Below are 7,358 nucleotides of genomic sequence, written 5' to 3' on the forward strand. Positions count from 1 at the left end.
GCCCAGGAGAGTTGTTCAGGGACCTTAACAGTGCTTCTGGTAAGGGGGAGGGGAGAGAAATGGGAAAGAGAGGGAGAGAGAGCAACAGAGGTACATGCAAACACACTGATATATATTTGAGACACACACAGACAAGTAGATAGGCATAGAGAAAGAGACAGACCGTGTTGCCAGCCCAACTGTTCAAAAATCATGGGTCAGGCCCCAAAAAGTCAGGAGACTAAAAAAAAAATATTTTTTGAGAGGGGTGAGGGGTATTTGTCTTTTGTTTTTGAGGCTTTAGGATGCACTGGGGTTGTGTTTTCAAGCTTTTCTCCACAACCATGAGGGCTAGAAACTTACCTAACCAGAAGAAGATGGAAAAACAAACAAACAAACAAACAAAAAGCTGAGATTCTCACAATTTGTCCCTATTTAGATTATTCCAGAAGCTGAGGCTTTAAGAAAAATGTCAAATATCACAAGACTTACAATAAAATTGTGAGATCTGGAAACATCGAAAGGCAGAAATGTGTGTGTGTATATACAGAGAGAGAGAGAGAGAAATACACACACAAGGTGATACACAGGCTGTCTTTCCCCAAGTCTCATTTAGCAGCAGGACATGTTCAGTTGCTTCAGTTTATGCCATGAAGCACGAGAGCTTTTTGATAGTGACCAGTTCCTTATGTTTCAGTGAAGGGTGTTACCCCACCGTGCACCTGGTTTATCACCACCAAAGGTGGGGCATGAGAAAACACCCTCCAGACACCACTGTCTGTTGGAAGCACCTACAAAACTCTGGCAGTTTGTGCCCTGACCTTGAGCTGGGGCTGGCGCATCAGGAACAGCAGAAATCACTCAGAGTGGGAATGTGTAACCAGCATCCTGGGATTAACCACCCCCACCAAAATGACAGGGGACCTTTAATGCCCACGAGAGGTCAGGACTTCAGATTTACATCTCATCTAACAGACAGCACAGAGCAGTACTGAGGTCTGCAGCGCTGACTCCAATGGGAGGAGACCCCCTACTGAGTCATCCACACCACTCCCTGCAACAAAACTGCCCCTATAGTTCCAGCTGGATGTAGATTTATTCACTTCTTGTCTTAATTTGTTGTGTATTATTATTTATTATTTGTATCATTGTAGCACCTAGTAGATCCAGTCATGAACCAGGACCATTGTGCTAGGCACTGTACAACCACAAACTAAAAGACAGTGTCACTGTTAATCAGCTGTAAGAGGGGCTGTATTTCAATGTATGTCCTCGGTTTTATATAGGACACAGAGGCAGGTAACACAGAGGCACCATCCTAGTGGTTCAAACAAACAGGCAGCCTCTCTGACTCTGAGGTCACACTGCCTGTACCACAACAAGATCCAACTGGTTCAACTCCTGGTGTGCATAACTGCTAGGTCTGCTAACTACCTATTTCACTATTTAAATAGGACCTTATAATGGAAAGTGTTAAACAACCTTAACGATTGGTCTTGCTGGCAGCTTTGCTGATGATTACATACAACAAATTATGATAAAAGACTGTTAAGGTTGCAAAGTCGAGCACTTGAAAGTTAGGAAAAAACAGAATTAAGCTTGCCTGTAAAACTTAATTCAGCCCCCTTGTGTATATGCATTATGATGTAGTCTTAATTACATGATCAGGTACTATTTTTTCCACAGGACACCCAGCCTCATTCAATGCAGGATGGATAGTGCTCACTGAACGGGTAGCTATTCAACATACCCATATCATTCAATGTATGGCCCTGTCAGGGCCGGCGCAACCCATTAGGCGACCTAGGCAGTCACCTAGGGCGCTAACATTTGGGGAGCAGCGACCGCGGCAGCCGGATGCTTGGCCGCCCCGGTCATTGGCGGTATTTCGCGGGCGGGACCTTTTGCCGCCTAGGGCCGCAAAAAAGCTGGCGGCACTCCTGGGCCCTGTGCATTATTTATTGCCCACCATCCAAACCCTGCACTGAATACAGAATTAATTTCCTCAGTGGCTTTTTTATGGTGCTTATCACCCTAATTTGAGAGTTCTTTACAAAATTAATGAATTTATCTTCATAACACCCAGGTGAGGTAAAGTAGTACACCTCTACCCCGATATAACGCTGTCCTCGGGAGCCAAAAAATCTTACCGCGTTATAGGTGAAACCGCGTTATATCGAACTTGCTTTGATCCGCCGGAGTGCGCAACCCCGCCCCCATGGAGCGCTGCTTTACCACGTTATATCCGAATTCGTGTTATATTGGGTCACGTTATATCCGGGTAGAGGTGTATTATAATTTCCATTTTACAGATGAGGGAACAGGTACAGAGAGTTTAAGGCCAAAATGGTCAAAAGTTTCTGTCAATGTTGGGTGTAGTAAATAAGATATAGGGCTACATATTTGTTTAGATTTTCACAAGGATGGCAAAAGATACCTCTGTGACTGCAAGGCAAGCCACTTGCCAAATTTCAAAACTCTGGTTGCTAAAGCTTCTCAATGAAATGGTTGTAAGAATTTTTTAACATTTGAAAAAAAACATTACTTTTCCTTAATCTCATTTTCTGAAATGGCTGAATGGTGTTTGCTCTTCATATATACAAAAAGCTTAGCCTGAGGTAGACACCAGGCATACAAAATTTCAGCCCATGTGGTCAAAGTGTGGCAAAGTTATAAGCAACTGAAAACAGTCTTATAAAGGAAAGTGTCTATCAATCTTAACTACAGGAGTTGCTGTCAGCCATGCCTGTAATATATTTTATAATGATCAGTTAAACTTTTAAACATATAACTCAACAAATAATGCATATGGAATCAGTTCATTACTCACCAAGGGGTGCAGTCTTTACCACTGTCCTTCTACTGCATATTAGACCAATAGTCATGCTGGCAAATAAATACCGGTAGTTTCACAGGGGATGTTGTTTGAGTCACGGGATTCTCTGCCTCAACTAACACATTATTCTCAGCAATCTCTTCCTCCAATGCACTCTCTGGTCCACAAGATGGTTCTCGATTGCACCCTTCTATATTTTGTACATGTCTCACTAGAGGTCTTCAAGTATCTCTTGTTCTAATGACATCTGTTTCCTGCAGGAATAACCACTTGATAAGACCTGAGGTGCTCACATCTTTTCTCCACAAGAATAGGCAACTGTGTTAGTTGTCTCCATGCCCAATGCCAAACAAGGACATTACATAGTGTCAGAAATGCCTCCCTGAGAAAAGAAAGGGGGCGGGGGGAGGAAAGGAAGACAGCAACAGAGAAACAAAGAAAATGGGTAATTTCAAATCCAAAGAATCCCTAGCCTAAGGTGGAAACATTGCAGAAAAATGGAAGTGGTGGTAGCAATGCTTCAAACTCTGCTTGGCAGCATCTGGATCAGAGGCAAAGCCCCAGAAAATGCAAGTAGCAATCCTTTTGCATAGTATTAGAGAAGATGCCTTTGAAATATTTGGTATTTTTGTTTTCACTAGTGGTGAGGGCCCAGAGGGCATAGCAAAGTTTATAGAATACTGTAAAAATGTAGCAATGTGGTGTTCAAGAGACATAAATTCTGGGATAATAAACAAACAAAGGGAAAATTATAGAACATTTTCTTATTGATCTTAAAGTAAAAGTAAGTATCCGTGAGTTTGGCCCATAATGAGTTAAATGATCTAGGACAAAATTATCTTCTGTGTTACAGAAGAAAGATGAAAAAAGACTCTGACCTCACATTTCAAAAAGAGGTGCTGCACAGCAGAAGCAACAAGAGCTTAACTCTAGGTCATGACAAGAGCCTGTATAATAGAGAAGGAATTGCATGGTAACTAATTGAGAAAATGCTCTACAAGAGATCAACCCAAGAAAGTTAGAAATCAAAACAGGCTTAGAGAGATTAAATGGGTTTGTGCAAATTGTTCTATGGTGTGTCTGTGTGCACAGTCCAGGAAGCTGCCCAGCATATGAAAAGGTTTTTCACAAGCATGGTGGTAAAAACCACTATGCCAGATTAAGTGTAGGTTGAATCCAGGTACCAACAAAGGGGACAGAAAATTCCTAGCATGTGAGCTGGGTATGAGCAATTTATTCACAGGGCTGGAGACCAGTTCCAACTCCAAGCAGGCCTGAACCTACCATGATGGATGATTTGTTACCTAATAATAAATGAACTTCCTCTCAAGTCAAAATGGACACAGGAGCAGAGGCCAATGTCCTGCCAATTAGTCCATTTAAGGAAATACCAGGGAACAAACAATTTGCTAAATCAAAGTATGGTTTTTGCATGGTGTCACTATAGACCAGAGTTAAGGTTTCTGCTGAATGAGAAACTTTGATTTATGAAGAATAATGGAGGGAGAGAGAGAGGATTACCATTAATCATTAAAAATATATTCAAACAATGTCTGTGACAGAACCTCCCTATCTGTTGCATAACTGTTTGGCCTGTGTTATACCATGGCGGTATATAGCCCTCCCGAGATCATAATTCTAAATGGGAAAGTAGTATAAGGTATACAGAGACAGAACTTTGGTAATTGGCCTTCCAGAGATTCTGCCTGTGTTACCTTTAATCACTTGATCACATCTGTAAAGATGAGATTTTTATGGGATATATCTAGAACTTATACTGTAATAACAAACTGTATGTAGACAGTAAACTTGTCTGTTTACCACAGAGCTTCACAGTTCTCCACAACCATGACAGCATTATGGGATGTCAGTGTGTAATGAGGGAATGGAAAGCATTTTGGTACATTTGCATGTATAGTGTTTGTGTGTGGGGGGTGATTTGATGTACATGTCTATAATGGGTGATAGAGAGTATTACAGTATATTCATGGATAGAATGGGGACTGGATAGTTGTACAGTACAGACCCGTTTACGCATGGATGTCGGGAGTCAAGCCATCACGACCACTTGTTAACGGACCGCGGGTTAAGAGGGCCATGCTGAAATATCTGAAGATATCTATATATACATGTATAATTATCTAGGATTACATAAGTATTCACAGCGTCCCAAATACTGCAGGCCTATCTGTTAACGGCGCTTTGCAAGAATATAAATTCAAATGTGTAATCTAATAAAAACATTATTATTACTACACAGGGGTGAAAGTAACTCAGAACAATTACCAGTACGGGGCGGCTCTGGCCCCTGGAAGGGGCAGGGCCTCGGGCAGAAGGGGCGGGGCTATGGGGTCAGCATCCCCCAGCCAGCCCTTCCAGGCCGCCTGGTCCACACCGCCCAGGGTTATCATGGTGATTTAAAGGGCCCGGGGCTCCAGACGCCGAAGCTGCGGGAGCAGCATCCGGAGCCCCGGGCCCTTTTAAATCTCCGACCCCGGGGCAGCTGCTCCCTTTGCCCCCCCCGCCCGTCAGCGGTCGAGGGGGGGGCAAAAGGGGCAGGGACTTTAAAGCGTTGCAGGGTCCTTTGCCGCGGCAGCGCTTTAATGTCCCTGCCCTTTTTGCCTCCCCTGTCGGCGGCCCTGCTGGTAGGGTCCCTACCAGCAGGGCCGCTGACGGCTGTGGGGGAAAGGGGCAGCAACGTTAAAGCGCTGCCGCAGCAGCACTTTAAGTACGGTCCTTTGCAGTGGCAGCGCTTTAACGTTGCTGCCCCTTTTCCCCCCTACTCCTCGCCCGTCGGCGGTAAAGATGTACAACACGTTTCCGCTCCGCACTTCCTGTCGATTTCTATGTCAGTGAGTTAGTGAGCAAATCTGTAGTGCTACATAGCAAGCTCCTGTACCACATGTTAACGAGTCTTGCGTGTTAAATAGGTAGCACTGGGAGGCAAGGCGCTACCGTGCGTTAAGCGGATTCGCGCGTAAACGGGTCTGTACTGTAGTAGTAATAATAAACATCACTTACTTCTTATGCAGCATTTATTATCTATAAATCTCAGATAAAGGAAGGACAGTATCATTAGCCCCACAGAGGGGAAACAGAAGCAATGAGGTGAAGAAATATATTGTGAGTGTGTGTACAGGTGGGTGGAAAGTAATGGTGAGTAGTAAAATAGTATTTTAGGGTGGACAGTCTGGTTTGGATAGTAATGTAAATATATGCATTGAATGTGGAGTATGGATAGTGTGTGTCCTGTAGATGGATAGTATTATGGGATGCTGATGTGTACAATGAAAGAGTAGTATTATGGGATGTCCTCTCATATAGTGGAGAGAAATGGATAGAATTATGGGATGACTGTATTTAACAGGGGGAGGGGGAGTAGACAGTATTATAGGATGACTGTGTATAACAAAGAGTAGATCATATTATGGAATGGCAGTGTGTAATAGGGTGGCCTCAGTAGTATCATGAGATATCTGTGTTTGTAACAAGGGATGGATACTGTTGTGGGATGTTTGTGTATGTAATGAGAGGGGATGGATAGCATTATAGGATGTCTATATATAATGGAAAATTGGTAGTATTATGTGATTTCCATGTGTCTACTGGGAGGGCTGGACAGTGTAGGATGTCTGTCTTTATAACAGGGTGTTATAAAGTGATAGTGTTATGGAATGTCATGGTAAATTGAGATAGATGGTATTATGAGTTGTCAATAAGTATGAGGATTGGAATATGTTATGGGATGTCATTTTGTATAATGTGAGACTACGTATTATTGGATGTGCATATTATAATTGTGAATATGTATAATTGGGGTGTTTGTATTTTTATGAAACATCCATGGTCAGTATAAGGTGATGATGAGTATCACGAGATGCCTGTGGTCATAATGAGGGCTGTATAGTGCTATAAGATGGCCATGTCTATAATGAAAAGAATGGATAGTAAGATGGGGAGTCTGTGTATAACTGGGGTACGGATAGTTTTATGGGTACCTGTAATGGAAAGGTGGATTGTGTTATGGTCTGTGTGTGCATAAATAGGGATAGATACTATTATGGGATTTACATGTTTATAGTAAGGGATTATTAGTGATTGTATTATGGGATGTCTGTGTGTACAACAAAGGGGAAGGACAATACTATGGGATGTCCATGTGTATAAAGGGAGGGTTAGATACTATACTAATGTGTGTAATTGGATAGTATGGATGTTATTATGGCATGCCCTTGTGCATAATAGAGGGAAAGTATTGTAATATGGGATGTCTGTATATATAATGGTGTGAATAGTATTATGGGATGTCCACGTATACATACACACACAATGGGAAGGACATAATTATAGAATATCTGTGTGTATAAGGAAGGAAGGAATACTATTGAGGGAAGTCCATGCATATAATGGAGGGGAAATAGATACTATTAAGTTTATACCATAAAGGTGTATAGCATTAATGGATGGTCATGTCTATGATCTGCGTGAGGGGGTGGATAATATGTTTGACCTTGATAGGGATGTTTGAGTATCAGAGTTGTTC

This window comes from Terrapene carolina, unplaced genomic scaffold (assembly GCF_002925995.2).
Source record: "Terrapene carolina triunguis isolate 2854851 unplaced genomic scaffold, T_m_triunguis-2.0 Scaffold740, whole genome shotgun sequence".
NCBI classification, from domain to species: Eukaryota; Metazoa; Chordata; order Testudines; family Emydidae; genus Terrapene; species Terrapene triunguis.